The sequence below is a fragment of the Haplochromis burtoni genome, unplaced genomic scaffold (genome assembly GCF_018398535.1).
Source record: "Haplochromis burtoni strain Fernald_Lab_line unplaced genomic scaffold, NCSU_Asbu1 Contig_66, whole genome shotgun sequence".
NCBI lineage: Eukaryota > Metazoa > Chordata > Actinopteri > Cichliformes > Cichlidae > Haplochromis > Haplochromis burtoni.
The window spans coordinates 1,562,761-1,585,331 of NW_024582427.1; the positions used below are offsets into that span (position 1 = coordinate 1,562,761).

General features: G+C 39.0%; 1 long non-coding RNA gene across 3 annotated transcripts in view; it reads left to right on the top strand.

Annotated features, from left to right (window-relative positions):
- Positions 1 to 5,148, top strand: part of LOC121814610 — a 73,205-nt gene extending 68,057 nt beyond the window's left edge. For all 3 annotated transcript variants that reach the window (XR_006054472.1, XR_006054471.1, XR_006054470.1), the window contains 2 exons: positions 2,085 to 2,210; positions 2,669 to 5,148. This is a non-coding gene — a long non-coding RNA (uncharacterized LOC121814610). The remainder of the gene's footprint in view (positions 1 to 2,084; positions 2,211 to 2,668) is intronic.
- The last annotated feature ends 17,423 nt before the right edge of the window (positions 5,149 to 22,571 follow it).

A 22,571-nucleotide genomic window follows, 5' to 3' on the forward strand; every position in this document is an offset into this window, starting at 1 on the left:
GGGGGGTGCTGCAGAATCCCTGTCGGATTAACACAAAGTCCTCTAATGGAGCTCGAGGTGGACAGACACTGAACACACCAACAAAATTTAAAGATCACCACTTAAGCTTTAGGTACTTACTTAGGTACTCAGGTAGTCTGGCTCCTGGTGTTCAGCACTGTGGTCTGTGTATTCTGATGGATAAATGGTAGTTGTTAAAAATGGAAATGTAAACTACTATAAAAACTTGCCATTATAGCAAGCTGGCAGGCTCCCTTATATTAATTAAAGTGAGTTATTTACTGACCTTTGATTTAAGTTACAATTAGCTCAAATCCCAATCTGATGCAGAATTCTGTCATTTCTGCTGATTCATTTCATTTCCTAACTCAGATATAGAGGCACTTTCTTCACCGATATTCATTTCTGAAAGTTTTGCATGCCATAAATGTTAAAGCACTCATCGACCAACTTCCTCAAACCACATCACTCCTGGTAAACTGTGAGGAAATCATCATCACCTTCTGTTTGAACAGGGATTTATATCTTCTAAAAAGGACACAGAGGTAAAACGAGATAGGCCACATTGACCAAATACTCCCAGATTCATTCACCCAAACTATCTTTAAGTCATTGAGCATTAACAAGGATCTAATGGGCTAATTGCCATTAGTAACGGTTGTTATCAGTAGGGCTTAGGCGGCCTATCGCCCAGTATGTAGCTTGTGCACATGTGCATGTGTGTTCCTCGCCCTCAGGAGAGGCTCTTGGGTAATCCAGTGTTGACCAGAGGGCTTCGTGGTCCATTACAGGTCACGGCTTGAGACGGAGGGTAAACAAATTCCTAACTAACGAGGGGAGGAGGAGGGAGGAGGCCGGCCTTCACACCCTCCTTCTCCTCCTCCTCATCCCCCATGATGACATGACCCTGCTTGTGTCACAAAGGCAAATCCAGACTTAAATTACTGCTACAGTGGCTGTTGAATAACGGCAATATAATTTATTAAATTTTTTGATTGCATATATTAGTTTAGACGAGCTAAACTTACAAAATTACTGAATAACAAACTAATGAGGCACTAAATACATCAAGCATAATATCAAACATGCAGAAATCTGGAGAAAATGTTAATAAAATTAATTAATGTTGGTTTTGTTGGATGTATTGTCACCCTCATTAAACTCCTGGAATTTTTTCTGCCTTATTAAGTAAAATTTGGAATAATTACGTGTATTTTGTTATTTTGCTTTTTTGTAGATCTTCTTGGCAAATTGCTCAGCTACTGCACATTATTAATAAAAAAAATCCAAAGGAATGAAGGCGATACAAACTGTCTAAAACAAATACACGCACTGAAGAAATCCCTTTTCTCTTTAATTACAAGTTGAATAACATTAGAAATCTCTGAATATGCACAAAACCTTTTAATAGCTGCTCTCTCAGTCTTCTAACCAGTGACATGTGATGAGTAGCTGGCACTCGGCAGCAGCAGCAATACAAAGAGCACTTTCTCACACAGCTCTGGACTCATGCACAGACCTGTAAGTGCTTACTGCGCTCTTTTAGACCACATTTACAGAGGATCAGAGAGAACATTTAACTATTTGTGGAGCAAATGCCACCTAAAGGATCTCTAAACAGGGCTAAAGTTGAACGAATATAGGCTCAGTCTGTGAAGTTTTGATCTGCGCTACTGAAGAGTTAAAAGTGTAATCTTTTGTTTTGTGACTCTTTTTTTTTTAACCTTGTTTAGACAGTCAATTAAGGTAAAGACACAAATTTACAGTAAACTGTAATTTTTAGGTACTTTCCAGAAACCATGATTGGTAAATTCATGACTTGTAATAAAGTGAAACAATGAATAAAAAGGGTTTGTTAAATACACAAAACTCTCTTTAGCGGCCATATAGTCTGCTCAGGATCAGACATGTTGGTTTTACTTTAACTGTATTAGAAATAAACCACCACATAAGTAGGTATTTTGTTTATCTTGACTTTGAACCTATTGTTGTTTTTAATATTCTTTAACATCTAATTTATTATCTCAATTAATCAGTAAGTCCTTTAAATTCCAATATGATGATCCATCCATCTTTTTTGCCAGGTATCTGGATCCGGGTTTTTGAGGCAGATCTAAGCAAAGATGCCCAGACCTCCCACTCCCCAGCCATTTCCTCCAGCACCAAGATACTAACTGGAAAACATCACCTAGGAGGCAGCAAAATGCCTAGTGAGATGTCTTTACCACTTTAACTGAGTCTTTTTGATCTGAAAGTCCTTTCAAATGACCAAGCTCCTCACCCTATCTCTGTTATGACCTCATTATTTGAGTCTCTATCCACAGGTTGCTGTAAGTTTAGTGGTTAGTGTACATTTTCCAGAAACCCAAATATATTCGATTCACAATCGTCAAATAAAGAACGATAAAATGTGTATTATGGTTATTTAGAGTCAAAAGCATTTAGACCACATTGAAAAGGGAATCAGCAACATATTTATGTACTGAAAAACGTCTTTTTTGTGTGCATGCATTATCTTACTGTGAAAACATTACACGGGAGAGAAATTTGGCCTCTTGGCGGCAAACTCAGCCATCAGGAGGTGAACTTTGCAGAAACCTTTCAGTGTGAATTGAAAATTCTCTTAAGCCTGTTCTGCACACAAGCTGACACTTCCTCTTTTCCTCAGCTTCACCCCTGGTTTACACAAGCAGCTGCTGACAGTGGATTGCTTCCTCCACGCTAAAATGCAGATCAGATAAGGACAACAGTCCCGCTCTCACTAAGACCTTCGAAAACACTAACTCACAAATCCATCCTCTCAGACATTGACAACAGTGGGAAGTGGCGGAGTTGCACAACAATCTGCCATCTCATCATCTTTAATGCATGATGTGCTGCTACAACGTGGCAGTATCCCATCAGTAAGCAGCGATGATACAAACTGATTTGGTAACGTTGTGTTCAAGGAAGTTAAGCAAATAAGTTTGTTAATGATGAGTTCCCTTTTTAGAAATAAAATGAGTTACAGTTACAAAATACATGATTGATGTGTTTTTGTGTGTTTGTGTCTAAATAATCCACAGTAATAGATGCATCAGTGCTCCTTACTCTTGGACTCTTCCATTTGAGTAGCTTTGTATGATACATGATTTCAAATAATCCTTATTATTCCTGCCATCCCCTCAACGCATCGTCTGTATGAAATGATCACTTATCATATCCTCTACCTCTACCAACATTCTTCTGATTGGCTGCCCCTAACGAATAAAGGTTTGAACAGCAGGTGAGTGGAGCTGCTGTGGTTGTAGCCAGAGCTGTGTGCTTGGGGTAACTATTTTAATGCTGTTCTTTGTATGTCTGTCATTGATGACACATGGCATTGTGTCAACAAATACAGTTTCACATGACTCTGTGCAGTTGCAGAGCTGTGAAAAAGTATTTGCCCCGGATCTTACGTATTTCAGATCATCGAACAAATGTTTTCACCCTTTCTTACCACCTGACATCTTATCCTCTTAATTTTGATGAACCTCAACTGTTGTACCTAGCCTGGATTTATACATATAGCTGGCAATGGCTAATCCTGAGTTCCCCTAACTATGACTGTCTAATTTCACATAACTTTATAGCTTGTCAAAGAAGGCCAGCACACTATAATATGTTTTCACACCACTTTACAATTGTTCTTGTTGTTGACTTTATGTCATTTTACCAAATAAAGTCTCAAATAATCATAAATAGCCCACAGCAAACTAGTTCATTAAAGGCTAATTGTTATTTACCTACTTAACTGACCTACTTATTATAAGGCCTAAATATGTTTTGCAGCTCCAAAAAGATATTTTGACTCTTTTGATAGTAAAGGTTGGCAATCTGTGCTCTAACATTAGTTTAAAATTTTTTATTGATAAAATTCAATGAACAACAATTAAAATTTCCTTCCTCAGCTGTACATTATGTTTGTGTCTTAAAAGCAGATATTGTGCATTTGAAAGCACTGGGCTAAATGAGTAAACATGATAAAAAAATTTCTGCTTGACATCAGTAATCATGTCATCAGCGTCAGTAACATTGACTCTAGATAGTGAAACAAGTCACTTACAGACCGTTAAACACAGATCATATCTTCAAGATTGACACACTAGCTTTAAGGCCTTAAATACTCATTAAAAGAAACATATTTTACTTTATTGCACCGCACAGACATGCAGATTTTCTAACACACACTTGTCCCAAACGATGAGGCATAACTTGAGCTCCTGTCTAAGTTTTTAGGCAGCGCACAAGCCGGACGCCCCGGAGCCATGCCTCCCACTGACGCCAAACATCATACTTACATGTCACATGTGTCAGTTTCATTTTAACACCTTGGGCAGGTTATGGGTGGAAAAACAGCAGTCCGACTGACAGACGGACCAGTTTGACCTGACTTTCACAGCAAAAGCTGTGACGCATGAGCAAAATATTGAGGTAATGTCAACCCGGGCCTCTGGGATTTGTTAACTTAGTCTGTGTACATTATTTAACCATGTAGTATAATTGTACACACATATGAAGACAAATAGTACAATTAGAGCTATCAATCGTAAAACTTTTCATAGATTTTATTATCTTTATTTTCTAATTAGACTAGAAGACTTTTTTTGTGTGTCAACCATTTTTCATTGATAACAAATGTAACATAATGTATCGTTTTATTGCCAAGATAAATCACTTTTTCAGTCAAAAGACAATTATTTAACAAGGGATCTGAGGACACACACAGACACACGCACGCACACAAACCCCATTTGTTTTTTAGATGTTTAGTAAAACTTTTTACTCATTATGTTGCATTTCATTTCCACAGTGACATAGTTGTTTTTGAAATGTTATGATTTTTAATGCCCAATTGTAAACATAATAAAATACTACACCATAAAAATGTAGATGTGTGTAAGTACACCATAACAAATGTCCCTGTTAAATGACAGTAAAACACTGACAATGAAAAGTAGTGTTGCCATCCTTTAACTTTTATAGCCACAGTAAAAATACTGTAATGTGTTATAAAAAGTGTAACCTTTAGCATATAATACTATAAGCTGTTTGGTTGTTATTACACTGTTATTCTTATTTTATTGTTCTATGGTAATCTCCATAAACAGTTCATAATAGTAAAACATATAAAAGTATTTCATCTAGATGTATAAAAACACCATGACTTGTGTCTTAGTCTAAAGTGCTTTGGGTTTATAGGCTAAAGTGCTCTATGAATTTATGGTTAAATATCACTTATAGTTTAAAGGCTTGGTACTCTTTGTTCTTTTTAAATGCACATAAAGAAATTTGTATTGCAGTACAAATCAGAAAAGTGTAACATGACAGAGGTTTCCTTTGATTGCACAAACATTGTGTAAGCGTAGGTAATGCGGATTATCGGTATTGATTTGTAAATAACTGGACATAAAGCTTGAGTTTATTATATAATTATAATATACTACAGTATATTTCTAACTAACTAGGTAGCTCATTCTCTTGAAAATACTTTAAAAGCAACAACACATTTTGGGGTCAACTTTAAAGAAATGCAGATGTAAAAGTGAGGTCAGAGGTCAACTGTGGCATGATATTTGAACATAAATGTGATATTTAGAATCCCCACACACCAGTATCATTTCCTAAATGTTACAAATACAAAAAAAAATTATAATTCTAAAAAAAATTTAATGAAAGCTTGACCTTGTTTGACCTTGAAGAAGAGGTCAGAGGTCCAACGTAATGAGGTATTTAGAATCCCTGTATATCCCCATATACCTACATGTTGTCAATTCAAGCAATGGCAATAAGAAACAGTTTAAATAGCTCGATTATCCTTCAGGTAAATCTGTTGACCTTAAAGGAGAGATCAGAGGTCAGCTGTGACATGATATTTGAATTCTTTATACTTAATTCAATACTTTTAATGTGTTGACAATTCATAGCGCACTTATAAGAATCACAGTTTTTTTAGCTATTAGCCTTTTTGTCAATTTTCAACCAATAAATCGTCAAGTTGAGCTGGATGACCTCGGTGGCTCGAGCCATATTTCAATTAATTAACATGACCCCACTCCCTACAAAGTTTTATATTATATTATTCATTCAAAACTTTTTGAGCTATCAACAGAATGATGACACACACGCACACAAACGCTACCAGAAACAAAACAACTGATATGAACTTTAACCTTTGTATTCGTATGTATTTTTGGCCTCGATCACAAGGAGCTGTGTTTAATGGTTTCTGTTACCCATACTTTTTAAATGTTTGGTCAATGAAGTCAAGAACCGTCATGCAACATATTGCTCAGATTTATGAGAGTTATGAGTTGACTAAAGCAACAAAGAGTGACGTCAGTATGAAAACAATCCTGTGGTATAATGTATAATTATAAGATTTGAAATGGCTCGATTGTATTAAAAAAAAGAGCAGCGCAATATTTCGAATCCCCCAAAATTCTCTGTATTCTCACAGCTAAGATGTAGTTGTCTTTCCTTTAAGGGTTAATATAAAATGAACAGGTAACTGATCCTGTCGTGTTAGCAGGTTGCAAAGCCGCAACTTAATTTAACCTTTGATCTCTCGTTGCCGGTTTAGATCATGCAGGGTTTTTTGTATCTCTCATGACAAAACAAACTGAACATCATCACTATCCAAACATTAGAGCAGGTTGCACTTTCTGCTTTAATGACAGAAGACATCAACGGGGAGTCAAACACACCTGCATACACGAGGTATCAGCAGCAAAGATCTTCATGTAATAAACCTCCAAACAAAACCACATTTTTTCATGACAGATCACAGATTAAAGGCCTCTTTTCCTGGCATGTAGGTCATTACATTGATCAATAACCAGCACATGCAAATTCTCCTCTGACACAAACCCAGCGAGTGAACAAATGCTTAGTATCGATTACCACAGATCCCAACCCCAAATTAACAGCCGAGGTGTTTATCACGATGGCCTCCTGTGTGTCCACTGCAGTTCCTGTCGCAACACAACGCAGGGGAGGTAAACATTGACTAAGAGTCAACAACACCAAAGACCGCTCGACAAACAGAACTCACACAGGTATGCATATAAAACTACGAGCAGGAATGTCGCAGGTGAAGGCAAGCTGTTTGAGAATGAGTGACAATGAGGGGTTAATGTTTTGGCTTTTTAGGTCAACCAAACACCAAATGTGCGACATTTATATAAGAATGTTTAGATCAGCTGCTTGTAAAACCATTTCTGTTATGACATTTTTTTACTATGAGACAAATTTTCATATATTATAATAAAGAATTTTTTTGGTTCTTTTAAAAAAAGAAATGGGGTAAACAAAGAAAATAATTTAGTTTAGGTTCTATTTCCCTTTCCAGGAAATAGATATAGAGCTGAAAAGAGATATGGTTAGGATTAATAATCCCAGATTTATTTATTTTTTTATTACAGATTAAATATCAGATAAACATTATGCTCATGGTTGTTGTTTTTTTTATTTCACTTTTACTTTACTTTTTTACTCTTGTATTTCCTCAATGATACTAAAACAGATACTAATAAACTTGAACCCAACTTCCTACAAATAATGACATCACAGGTGATGTGCAAGCAGCATATAATTGCTCATAGTTACATGTGAGCTCTAGTTACACCTCCAGTTTTCACCTTTAGATTGTGTAAAATTTTTCATGGTGGAAACCTGTTAAAACAGCTTTCCAACATGTGTTTGCTGTTGTAAAACTGCCTGTTTGAACCCAAAACATAATCTTTCCCAGTGGCTTTGTTTCTGAAACATAACCGAACAACGAGAAAAAACCCAACTTAAAAATAGTTCCAGGCCTGATTTGAACCCCAGGCTTTTGGTCAAAATTCAAATTTGACACTAAAACATTGAAAAAGGATTTTATCATTATCTGGTGAATATGTGGTGTATTAACTATTGGCCCATCTCCTGTAAAAGCTCAACTCTTTCACAGTGATCTAGATGGTTTCTCAAAGATAATTCCTGAAATGCTACCGTGTAACAGCAAAGTGGAGCAGATGAATGATTAGTACACAATACTGATGCTCAAAATTCATTAGCTAAAGACTCCATTAAAAAAGTTTCTTTATTATCTTTGTATCCAACAAACAAATCAGTCTCGTCTGTTTGCTCACCTAATTGCACGGCAAACATTGCGAGAGAAGACCAGAGCTTTTACCTCCTCCTAGCAGCACATCTAACCTTGTTAGACATGGACGAAGCCCTTGTTAAATAAATATCTGCACATAGTGACACAGACAGAAGGCATAACAGCACAGATTTCGCATCGCTGCATTTCACTGTCAACATATCGTTTCTCCCCTCAGATAACATGTGTTGTTAATAAGAAGTTAATACACACACGTGCAGAAGGATTCCCTAGATTATTTCCTCCTGTGTGTGTTTGTGTGTGTGCTAACAAAGTGTCAGTGATTGCTCTGCTATAATCAAATGGTGAAGTTACCGTCTCTCTCTCTCTCTTATTCAGGGGCTGGCTGAGAGAGATGAAACAAATCTCATAAATACTATCATTGAGGAAGGGAATGTACCTTAACATGGTAACTCTAGAGTCTGCTGCAGCACAGCCAATGTGGACCAGCTGTGCAGACTAATCTGTTACCTTACAGAGGCTTTGGGGCGACCATGTCAAATTTAATTGAGCATTAATTATAAACAGTGCAATTTCCCGCCGAGGTCGGCTTGGTGCATGATTGGGGGGGCACCTCTCTTTGGATTCTTTGGGTCTGAAGCTCTTCTGATTACCCCTCCTTTTGGTCGCTCACACTCTTTCTCCCACTGACTCTCATTGGTCCTTTTGCTATGTTTATGTCTCATCATGTTATGCAAAGGCTTGGAAATTTGTGGCAAGGCTCTAATGTGTTTGTTGGCTGAAGTGTTGCGTCACAATTTCAGTGAAATATCTGGAACTAAATATATAGCAAATATTGGACTACAGTGGATTGCAGTAACTCTTTAAAACCCGAACCATGAAATAATTGCCAGAAAGTGAGGATGTTTATTGATTCTTCTGACAAATAAAAAAAAAAACCCAGACAGTGTATCAAATATGATACACTAGGTATTAAGTTGTTAATCTAAATACCTGAGAAATTAAACATATTCAGCCTTTTTCATTCAGTAAACATTACACCGCTGCATCAGCCCATGTGCTTTCTTTGTGAACAGGTTAGAGTGATGATGCTTGCACTTCGTTCGTGTACAATTAATGCCCTTCTACTCAATTTGCTGTACTAGCAAAAGTACTAGCAAAAATCTTGTGTTTCAGACGTTGTACCACTTCAGGTTTAATTCTGAAGATTTTTTTACGTTTCTATGATTTTGTGAGGAACAAAAGAGTCAGTATTTACAGCGTTGACCTTTGCTGGATATCAGCTTTTCAGCCACATCTTGACTGATGGCGATCCATATTTGCCTTACCCGTACTCCAAGTTAATCACAGTTTGTGAGTTCTGGGGGTTTCTCTTGCCCACCTGCTTTTTGAGGTCCAACCAACACAAATTTCATCAAAGACCAACTTTTTCGATGATCTGGGAGCAATTTGGTGACTATGTGCATTTTCCAGCATGATGCAACACCATGTGACAAGGGAAAAGTGATAAGTGAGTCGGAGATCAACAAATTAACATTTTGGATTCATGGAAACTCCCCAGATCTTAATGTGACTGAGAATGTGTGATCAATTCTTAAAAAGCCAAATACTTTCAGTCAGAAGCAATGTAGCTGCTTAAAGGTTTTTAGCTTGGTTGTCATAGGCTATGCTCATTATTCTCAATTTATACAGTAAGTGGTGCTGCTGTTTCTAAATAGATTGTTTATTTGTCTTTATAGCTTAAAAGCCTTTCAGAAATCACGTTGTGCAGGGGGAGCTGAAGAGGTTGGGGGATAGAGACACAGAGTCCTCTTTATTCTTCTGTTCAGTGTTTATGAAACTAACTGCGATGGTCTGTTTTGTGTTATGGTAACACCAGGCCACAGATATATGAGGTATCTGCTAAATAATACAGATGCAAATGCAGCAACACACACACCACACACAGACAGATACAGTGTAGTGTGACAGGGTGTCGATCATCTCTTATCAGCTTGTTCTTCTTTAACTGTGTTTGACCCAGACCTCTGCTGTATATGGTACACTCCATTCTATTTTACAAATAATATATATATATATATATTATATAAAAAATATATAATATAATATATCATATATGAATATATATATATATATTTAATGGTAATATTAATCATCTAATATTATATGTTATGTGTATATACTATGTATATAATATATATGTCTATATGTATATATATATAGAGAGATATGGAGGAGAACACGTCACTTGGTGAATGGCTGGGAGTCACTGCAAAACTTTCCATATGATGAAATTATGAAAATTACTCATCTTGCTGATTTTATTTTGCTCACCACGTCTAACACATGATAAAGATGTTGATGGCAGAGTCATGGCCAAAAGTTTTAGCAGTGGGACAAATCTTGTGTTTCATACACTGAAACACTTCAGGTTCAATTTTACATGTTTCAATGATATAGTGAGGAACAAAAGAGTCAGTGTTTACCCTTGCTGTTTATCAGCTTCCGAGCCACATCCTGACTGATGGTGATCCATTTCTGCCTGCCGGTTGTCATGGCTTATGCTCATTATGCTCAATTTATACAGTAAGTGGTGCTAGTGCTGTTTTCTAAATAGATTGTTTATTTGTCTTTAGCTTCAAAGTCATGAGATCGCGTTGTGCAGGGGGCGCTGAAGAGGTTGGGGATAGAGACACAGAGTCCTCTTTATTCTTCTGTTCAGTGTTTATGAAACTTACTGCAACGGTCTGTTTTGTGTTATGGTAGCACTGGGCATACAGGAATATGAGGCATCTGCTGATTAATACAGATGCAAATACAACAACACTCACGCCACACACAGACAGATACATGTAGTTGTACAGGGTAGTCGATCATCTCTTATCAGCTTGTTCTTATTTACTTTATAATATATTATAATTTATATATATATATATATATATATATATAAACACCCAGCACGCCCCTGCGGGCGGTTTATCCTTCAAGCTCGGGTCCTCTACCAGAGGCCTGGGAGCTTGAGGGTCCTGCGCAGTATCTTAGCTGTTCCCAGGACTGCGCTCTTCTGGACAGAGATCTCCGATGTTATTCCCGGGATCTGCTGGAGCCACTCGCCTAGCTTGGGAGTCACCGCACCTAGTGCTCCGATTACCACGGGGACCACCGTTACCTTCACCCTCCACATCCTCTCGAGCTCTTCTCTGAGCCCTTGGTATTTCTCCAGCTTCTCGTGTTCCTTCTTCCTGATATTGCTGTCATTCGGAACCGCTACATCGATCACTACGGCCGTCTTCTTCTGTTTGTCTACCACCACTATGTCCGGTTGGTTAGCCACCACCATTTTGTCCGTCTGTATCTGGAAGTCCCACAGGATCTTAGCTCGGTCATTCTCCACCACCCTTGGGGGCATCTCCCATTTTGACCTCGGGACTTCCAGGTTATACTCGGCACAGATGTTCCTGTACACTATGCCGGCCACTTGGTTATGGCGTTCCATGTATGCCTTGCCTGCTAGCATCTTGCACCCTGCTGTTATGTGCTGGATTGTCTCTGGGGCATCTTTACACAGCCTGCACCTGGGGTCTTGCCTGGTGTGATAGACCCCAGCCTCTATGGATCTTGTACTCAGAGCTTGTTCTTGTGCTGCCATGATTAGTGCCTCTGTGCTGTCTTTCAGTCCAGCTTTGTCCAGCCACTGGTAGGATTTCTGGATATCAGCCACCTCCTCTATCTGCCGGTGGTACATACCGTGCAGGGGCCTGTCCTTCCATGATGGTTCCTCGTCTCCCTCCTCTTTCTTGGGTTTCTGCTGCCTGAGGTATTCACTGAGCACTCGGTCAGTTGGGGCCATCTTCCCAATGTATTCTTGGATGTTCGTGTCTCATCCTGGACTGTGGTGCTGACACTCACCAGTCCCCGGCCCCCTTCCTTCCGCTTAGCGTACAGCCTCAGGGTGCTGGACTTGGGGTGAAACCCTCCATGCATGGTAAGGAGCTTTCTTGTCTTTATGTCAGTGGCTTCTATCTCCTCCTTTGGCCAGCTATAAACCTATATATCAGCTAATCATATTAATAATATATATATATATATATATATATATATATATATATATATATATAATATAACTTGATTATAATATATAATATATAAATATATATATATATATCCCACTTCTTCTTGCAGAGAGATTCAGTGTGAACTCAGTTGGTCTGTGACAGACAAACTATTGCACTGTTGTCACCAAATGGGTTACTGTAGCAGCTGTGAGGGAGTTTACCTCTGCAACTGCTATTTCCTGTGTAACATGTAGATGAAGTGGGACACCAGTATTAGCAACTGACTTCAAAGCACTTAAAAAAAACCAACCCTTTTCCTCATATAGTGGCTCCACAGTGTAGTGGTTTATCCATTTGCCTAATGAGTGAAAGATCCCTGTTTGATCCTGGGAAGATACACAAATCCCTTTGGAGTTGTCTTGGGAAGGGTATCCAGCATAAAAATGTAGTGACCCCCTTGTGAGTAGAAGAGAAGCCTAAATGTCGTCCCTATTCATCACATACTCTCTGCCTTTTTTGGGTCAGCAGTTAGGCATCTATGAGCATTTTTCAATGGCAGCCCTCTGAATACAGGGTCTCACCTGATCTTGATTCCTCTAGTAACATGAAGATGTGTCTACATTTCTTTTGCATATAATGCTCCATTTTTAATCCTGGATTTTGAATCGTGTCCTTCAGCAGAAAGCTGAACATTTTACAGGGGTTTATGAAGGCTGAATTTAAAGACAGAAATTTGCTGGTCAGTGCAAATGTTTTATCCGTACTTGAAGCCACTCATAATTTCCCAGCTTCTTCTCATTAGAGTGATAGTGAGAGCGTGCGGTGTGGTGACGGGTGGGGTGAGCAAGTCTGAGGAAATGAGAAAAGGATGAATTGATGGTTAGAGGGCTGAAAGAGAGAGGACAGAGGGTGGGAGGAAAGGCAGTGTTGGTTTATCTTGACCAGCTTTGAGTGGTTGCCCCCTCAGTCAAATATACACGTCTGACCCAGACGCTTTCATCGCTTTCATCTCCCCTCACAGAGAGAGATGGAGTCACGCTGCTGGCCCAGATTATACAGTGAAAAACAAGCTGTCCTCGGCTAAAGTATGCCGGGATCGCTGGCTGACACGAGAGGGGTAAATGGGAGGGTGTCATAGTATAAACACAACTCAATCCTCAGAGGCCATCAGAAGAGGGAAGTCGAACTCAGTGTAGCATGCGCCCATTTACACCATTAATGTGATCCTCTCTCACTAGGTGAGCAGAGAGAAGCACTAAAGTTAGCGTTGCTTGTCGCTCCTGAGAAGGAAAACATCATCAGATTTAAAAAAATCAAACAATTTTGTCTTTCCTTGTTGGAAACAGTTCAGAAATATAACATGGTTTTGTGCCCCGGAGCTCTTGATTTGATCGACGATGTGGTTTCCACGCAGGCCGGTTTTGTCACAGCACAAAACTTTCTCTGTCTGTCCACAGTGTTTGTTTACATTACGCCTGGTAACAAATAGACATTTCGCAAACAAAACCACAGGATCATTTTACTAAGCCAACTGTATTCTGGCTGATGCGGGATATTATAATGTCTGCTACCGGCTCTGCAGAGCAGGTGGGTTTGCACAAAAAAAATGGCGTGATTTGGCAATAGGAAACATGAATGTGATTTTTGCTACATTTGACTTGTTTCTGTTTTTCAAATTGTTCATTTTAACCTGTTAAAGCTTTTAAAATGATTCAGGAACAATCTCAGAATAACATATGACTTCGTAGACTGTGCGGATCATGGTAAGGGATTTTAGAAAAATATTGTTGACACAGTACTCCGGCATCAGTTGTTATAGCAAATGGCGTACTCTATGTTTACCTTCAAATCACAAAGGCATCTGTTGGCCATGGGATTTATCACTTTTGTCCATTCAGAACCAATGAGGAAATAGAATGACTTTGTTTTCTCTGCTTCACTTATTTAATTTCTAATCCCAACTTAAATATGACTCTACACAATTACTGGCCAAGGAGTCGTTCCATTGTGCGTCTTCATCTACTGTTTATTTCTACTCACTTGAGGCAGAGCGGTTGAAATAGTCAACAAGTTAGTTCTTTCCACTTCTAATGCAACAATGGTTTCTTTTAACCATGACTGAGAGTGACTGAGTGCATTAAGCTCTCTGTTTTAACATGAAACTTTCCTGTGCATTTGGTCTGAACAGAGCTTAACATTTTGAGACATTAAATGGAACTTTATTGAGGTTTGTAATGGAAAATAAGGGTCTGATTACTGTATGATGCAGTGCATGAATGATTTGCACAGTGCACTCGATGTGTTTCTGAGTCCTGATTCTTTATTGAGTTTAGTAGAAATTTTGGAGTATTCCTCTACGGTTACTTGGGGAACGGGGTCAAGTGAAGCAACGTCTGTGCAGTTGTGTTGAGAAAATTTAATGAGTTTAATGCTCTTTTGCCAAAACTTGAACTTCATCTGAAAACCTTTTAACCCTCAAAAAAGTAGTGACAAAAATGACCAAGATGGTGATGATATTTAATTAACTCTACTGTTACCTTTATCTGTGTTCAGCATTTTAAATGTTCTAATGTAATTAATTATGGTTTACAATCATTTTTATGCAAAAAAGGAGATCTTCCCTGGAAAGAAGCATTTTCCAGATTAGACCTATGTATTAAAGGCCATCCATCAATTTTCTTATGCTCATGCAATAGTTGGGAGCACTGGACTGTTGGGAGCTGAAGCCTATGCCAGTTGTCACAGAATGAAAAACAAGGTATACTCTGGTTGGATTGCCATTCTGTTGCAGGGCTAACACTTTAAAACACACATTTATACCTGTGAACAGCCAGAATCATCAGTTAACCAAATAGGCATGTCTTTGAACTGTGGGAGGAAACCAGAGTGCCTCGAGAAAATCCATAGTCTGAGGGAGAACATGCACACTCCACACAGAGGATTCAAACCCAGGCTTTTAGGCTGTGAGGCAACAGTGCTAATCTCTGCACCACTTTTGAAGACCTTTAAACCCATTTGGTTACCGGCCTATTTTAAAGACCTTGAAAGTTAAACTTCTGGAAAAAAGATGGTATCAGAATTATCAGAGTTGTGATAGGATCACTACTATTTAAGATGGACAATGCACTGCGTAGGTTTTTTTTTAAAAAAACAATAGAAGACATGTTGTCATTTTACTTATTCACCTTCAAAGTCTTCCTTTTCTAGGTATTTCAGCATGTTGCTCAGAGGTTTGGTTACACATAAATGATCTTCCCCCCGAAAAAAAACCTAAAGACAAATGACATGTGTTAGTTATATGGCTGTGAGGGAGTGTCATTTCACAATCATCCCTCAGTGTCACGCTGTGGAATGAGCCAGAGCGTGGACGTAAAGATGATCTGAGGTCTACAGATGTGGACATTTTCTCTGGTCACCTGTCGCCTCGTCACCATGTGTCTCTGCTCATCAACATTTTTGTCCCATTCTGCTGCTCATTGCATCTCATTATTACATTCTGCTTTGAAGAGACAAAATCATTTGTTACAAGTATCCGACATAGTACAATCTGCCCGGTTCTTCCACACCACATTCCTGAGTGCCACAGACATTTTTGTATAAACCCTGACCGCATCATTGTGGCCCATAAGTCAACAGAACCTGTTCAGTAGTTCCTCTCATGTGTTTGTTTATGTTAATATATTCCCAGTTTCTTCTGAAAGCCCTTCATACAGTTTAGCTTACTGATTTTCAGCTCGTCGTGCACAAAGATCAATTAAAGTGTGGTGGATGTTTAGAACTTGAGAACTACTCCATGAACTGTTATTAATTCAGCAGCTGCTGGTGTATTTTCAATTAAATTGATGGCCTAACGGATAAATTCAAGTACATATAAAAACATGTTTTGTGAAGCATCAGTTTGGTAAAAGCGCTTTAGTTGAAACTTGCAGTTAAATGTGTACTACATCCCTGCTTCACTCCATGCTACTGCTGCTTTATTAAAGTAACCAACATATCTGCGGCTAGTTGTGCCACCACCACTTAAACCAGTACATCAGGCTAGTCGTGGTGTTGCATTATGAGGACCTGTCTGCTGGTAGATGTCTGTTATTTGTATGTTTGTCCTCACAATGGGTGTTTGTGTTGTTGGGCTGCTAATAGGGGTGACGGCAGCTCTCTGGTTTCAGATTGATTCAGCTGCATGTTTCTGAGGATTAGAGGTAGTAGCCAGCCAGTCTAGACTGGTCTCCAGTTACAGTGGACGCACACAATGACTGGGATGCCGACAGTGGGGACACCATGGACAATGTGCTTAATGGGTGGAGGAGGTTTCTCTCTCTCTGTGTGTGTGTGTGTGTGTGTGACAGAAAAAAAGTATTAACTTCTACGAGCTTCCTAAATATGAGGATTCACTGCACTTCTCTGTTTTGCAAATGGGGTATCTCAAAAATGTACTATTATAGAGTATGGGTATTCAAATGTGGGGCTGTGGGAACTGGATATTTATTGTCATTTTGAAACTTTATCGACAAATCAATACAAAATAGAAGAAAAGTACCAAAACACTTGTTACCTCAATTTATTTTGTTAAAACTCAAAATAAATACATTTACACTCCACAATAGACTTTGAAATGATGATAATGGTAAATAGTGAAGACTCTTCATCCTTGTCAATCTATAAGTACAGTCTGTGGAAGTCATCTAACAGCCTTTATTTCCTGTTAAACAATGTCGATTTTACATATAATAGAAAGCAGACAGAAAGGCAGGCATTAAATGAAAGAAATACAGGCACAGAGAGATTTCGAGTGTGCTCCCCTGTCAGTATTTGTTAACCTGGCAGCAAAAGGCCCAGATCCCCCTGTAAGCTCCTAATTGAGCTCCATTGTCCTGCTGGACTTTGAACTCTGAGAGGTGATAGATGACACCCAGGGCTGCTGTTTGACTCCTGTACACCCTCTGTGGTGTGTGTGTCTGTGTGCATGCTGTGTGCATAGGATGTGTTAAGGCCTCAGATCCTGAAGGTACAAAAAGCAGAAGCTTAAAGTGTCGAGACCCTGACACCCAAAACACACAGATAAAGGTGTACATGTGTGGCCTGAAAAAGCATGAAAACCCAGCATATAAATATATAAAGACTCAAAACACCTGTGTGACAATAAACACAGAGGTACATGCATCTAAACATGCACTTTTCATGCCCAGACCAAAGTCTTTGTGATTCAGAGTGTCTCGTAAAGCATCCAGGCTGAAGACCACCAGGTTGGCTCCACCTGTCCATCTTCCCTGAAAAGATTTTCTCAGACATAATCTGTCTCCAGGGTCGTTTTCTTATCTCACAGTGGTACATGTTGTGTAAAGGGGCTGAGATATCTATGGCACAGGTTTGCACCATAGATGTTGGAGGGTTTTCTTTTGATACAATTACTAACATAATTGGTTTGTAGAGTCTACGTTGCAGCCTCTGACATCTCAGAGCAGAAGGATGAAAAACATTATACGATCAAACACATTTGAAGATATCTCAGTCTCAACTTCTTTTTTTGTTGACTATTAGGCCTTAAAAAGTGGCCAGAAATTTAAGTTACTCATTATATTGTTCATGCTTAAATAAGCCATGTACATGTAGAAATACATTATGATATATGACATTTTTCAATTGCATTAAAGAGGCTAAAATCTGTTAAGGTGTGTGTATTTTTGGCCTCCAAGATTTTAATTTGACTGCATGCAGCGTGCGCTTGTGTTTTTTAGCCTCTTCACCTGCTTCAAAGCTTTCTGAGTCTTTAGACTGTAGCCTCCCCAAGACTGTAATCAAATGAACAGTTAAGAAAATGTGTGGCATTTGTATTTATTTCATTTCTTTTTTCAGTCAGATACAGACTTGTACTCGCTGGGATGATTTAATTCCTCCAAATTCAACACTACTCACTGCCATTATGTGCCATGGTGGTCGTTTATGTGAAACCAAATGCATCCCAGGACATCTAAGAATCAATGAGCTGACACGTCCTGACTAATCCTTAGATGTTCTGTGCTGTAAAAATATTTTGTACCCTCTGGGTCATTTATTATTTATGATTATCTTTCGCACAGATCCGTAGTGCAGATATGTAAGAAGCAGTGTTTGGCGCGGCTTGCGTGAAAATCATCCATCGTGTGGTCGAGTCAAGTGATTGTCAGTAAATCCTCCCTGATGTCTCGGTTATGGTTTGTTGTGTGATCACAAGCGGTTGTTCTTTGATTTGTAGACAGGTGTTTTTAGATACAAACGTGATGTATCTGTTTTGGGTTCCATCAGGAAGTGCATCCGGCTTAAAAAACGGCCAAATGAAATATGTGTCCCTGCCGTGACAACCCTCTGTGAATAAGGAGGAGCTAGAAGTAGCTTTTTATTCTACCTGCCGTTCAAACCACATAATGACCGGTTCCAGATTCTGTAAAGCATTAAGGTAAATTATTACAAATATAACTATTGCTCCTTAACTCTGAGAAATAATGAATATATTTATACCATCCAGACATCTGTTGAAAAAAAAAATAATTATGATTATTATTAATAATAATTTCATCTTATCAGGGTTTACGCTGGGTTTTGCCAAGGTAATGTATACTGGGACCCTAACCTGATTCAAAGCAGGGCCAAAATAATGAGTGGCTGTGTTTTTCAACTCATTATTTTGATCTAATGGCCCCTCATTTGCACTTCTCCCTTCTATCTAAACTAAAATCTAAACTGATAATCAAAGTGTAGATGCGTGAAAATCATCCATCGTGTGGTCGAGTCAAATGATTGGCAGTAAATCCTTCCTGATGTCTCGGTTACGGTTTGTTGTGGCACAGTCTCTGGAGATTTGTGATTGGCACTGGTTGATTGTCTGTTTTGTCTCTGTGTTTGGAAACACGATTGTGTATTGTGATGGAGACGTGGGTCACTGGCACAGGATGTTTTTGTTCAATTTTAGTGCAAATTACTTTCTTTGAAATTGTGAAATTCTGTTTGGCAAAAGATGTGGATCTGGAGATCAGATAGGTAGAGCTATAAACTGTTATTGCAACTTACAAATTGTGTTGTGTAGCTATGTGACCTGGAGTGGCCATGGGAATACAACACTTGGCCATAAATAGTGATCCAGTGTCATCAGCTTTGGATTGGGTGGACATAATTGCTCTGAAATCCTAATGAAATGGAAATTTTATGTGGAAATGTTCATATATGCCATTTCAGAAATAGCATATTTATGATGTTGTAGATGATAGAAACAGTGCCCATGAAGTTCTGGTGCAGTTCATGATTATACCAGCTATGTTTTATAAAAGAAGTGATTCAGAAAAGGAAAAAAAAATCACAAAAATCTTTAAACACTGGCCTAAAACCAAAAGGAAAATCGAAAACAGACAGTTTCCTACTGATACCTGAGGGATGATCGTGTAAGCTATGATGTCTACACTTGCATTTTCCATCTGTGCACGTGCTGTTGTCTGTTAGAGCCAGTACTCTTGGATATCTGTTTGTAGATGCCAGATGTAACTGCTTTAGATGGAGATTAAGCTCATTACAGATCTTGTTGACAATTTCATTTGAACCATGTGAAAATAAATCCAAAGCCGCTTTGATCCAAGTCATTTTTTTTTTCAATAGTGTTCACATAGTTTTGTGGTTTTTACAATGGTATAAGGAGCAGCCATCGCCTGCTGTGTGATCACAAGCGGTTGTTCTTTGATTTGTAGACAGGTGTTTTTAGATACAAACGTGATTGTATCTGTTTTGGGTTCCATCAGGAAGTGCATCCGGCTAAAGGAAAACGGCCAAATAAGATATTTGTCCATGCCGTGACAACCCTCTGTGAATAAGGAGGAGCTAGAAGTAGCTTTTTATTCTACCTGCCATTCAAACTACATAATGACTAGTTGCTCTTTACCTCTGAGGAATAATGAATATATTTATACCATCCAGACACCTGTTGAAAAATAAACTAATTAATTAATTAATTAATTAATAAAATAAAAATAAACTACAGTTTACAGCACACACTCAGAAAATGAACTACATTGCTGTAACCGTAGATAGGTGCAGTCCCCTCAAAGGTGTCGTTGAACCGTTGACAGGGGGGAAACTTATCTTCTATTGTATCATGTAGCATAGAGACTCGTCTTCAACCATTGGTGACAATATCTACTTATTTATTTCACCTACAGCCAGTTTAGAATTACCAATTAACCTAACATGTGTGTCTTTGGACTTTCGGGGAGATAGCATAGAAACAGGAGAAGAAGAAAAAACAAACACCAGGTGACACAGGGAAAACAAAGACCTCAGGAGAGCTCAAACCCAGAAACTTCTTGTTATGAGGCAACAGCGGCAAGATAACAGCAGGAAGGTTGGTAGATCGAGCCCTGGCTCCTCCAGTCTGCATGTCGAAGACACTGAACTCCAATTTGTCCCTGATGTATCCATGTGAGTGTGTGCAAGATTGATAGGCAGGATGTTTAGGATTGAAACATTTTGCTTGTATGAATTTATGTGTGATGTCTGACGTCTTAAATTTGTGCAAACGTGTCAAAATCTTTATCTGATTTATTTTTGTATTTGGGTCACACACGCTGTTTCCTGATATTGCACATAGAGATCTTTAGGGAATGGTGCAAACTTAAATTTTTTCCTGATTGGGAAGACACTGAAAAACTAGTTCATCTGAGGTCCAATAACAATCCCTAGGCATTTTATTTTTGACAGTATTTAAAAATGTAATGCTTTGGGACACATTTTCTTCTTTTGCTTTATAATTAAAAAAGTTACACACCTGACAGCTGACTCCATATTAAAGCGTTCTCGCTGCTGGTGATGCATGTGAAAAGCTAACACGCTATTGTCCACAATTCTCGCCATGCCTCCATCTGTTGCCATCTTTCTTCTGGCCTCGGGAGATTCAGGAAATCAGTTGGCTGAAGAAAGTGGCGTCAGTGGGCCTGCGTGGCTGAGACCAGCTTCAGTGGATTTAGGGTCACACCCAGTGTTTGAAATTAACACCAGCCTAACACCAACCAAATGCTGATAGATGCAAATCTGCAAATGGTCTCCAGCTCTCTGATAATATTCTAGCTGGAAGAGATAAACCTTTAATGTTGGCTTTGTTCTATTTTAAAAATTATTTCAAGTCACTTGAGCACAACTGAATAAATATTATTTTTAAATCCCTTTGTTATTAAAAGGAAATTTAATAAGAAAATACTGCTTATGTAGTGCTTTTGTTAGCACGTATATATATTTTAGGCTCACTTGACTTATAGCTCATTAATTACAATATCATTTAGTTTTTTGGTTGGTGTGTACACTTACAGTGATTTCTGCTGATTTTACTTTGTTGATTTTTACAAAAGTCAGCAAGAAAATGTGTGAGTTAGGAGTTCTGATGCATTTTCTTTGTCTTTTAATGATCAATTATGGCGTTAATTGAGTATAAGAACTTTTCTGTCAGTTTTTCCCACTGTGTTCACTCCCAGTTACACACCCTGCTGCATCGCAGGAATGAGCAGTCGGACGCACCGAACGCACACTCACCTCCCTGTGTATTCAAAGTGTGCAGGCTTCCACATGTGTATGCATGCATACAGACAGGTATACATCATATATACACTAAGACACAGGTAAAGCAACACTTCCACCAACACGGAGCTGAGCCTGAGTCATGGTGCTAAAGCTCGCCCCGAGGTGAACCCTCATCTTACCTCCACCCTTCTCTATTCTCTTCATCTTGGGTGGGGAGGGGAGGCCTGGTGTCACCTGTCTGTTTCTGAAGGTGTCAAAGCACCGAGGTGAGAGCCCTCTTGCTGTTCTGAAGAAGGTTGGGATCCTAGGTAGCCGAAGGCCAGCATCCTCCTCCACACAAGCATCGCAGTGATGAAGAAATGTGGAGACCAAAGAGGCCAGAGCGGCGAGTCCTCTCTTTAAAAATCATAATGGCAGCTGCATGGTTTTCGTGGCCTGCTTTGTTGAAAAGCTGCCCAGCTGTTGGTGCCTCCCAGCCTCCATTCGCTTTTCTCCTCTCCAGTTCTTTCTTGGCTTTCTCTCCTGCACCTCTTCTCTTTGCCTCTTTTCCCCCCCTCTTCATTCTGGCCCTCCCTTCATGCCAAACCCCCATGCTTTGATACCCTTCATTTAGCGTGTCAGCAGCGATGACACATGTACCCATTCAACCTCCCCTGTCTACATTGTTAGAAGAGTATTCCAAGTCAAGCAGGAACAAGCAGAGCCCTTTGCTTCCCATTGAAAATTTTCTGCCCAATAAAGCCTCCAGACATTCGACTGGCTGAATATTTGGCCTTTTGAAAAGGATTCCTCCTTGGAGGGCCCTCGTACAAAGCCATGAGAGAGTATAATTTGCGTGGTGTGTTTACATCAAGATCCCC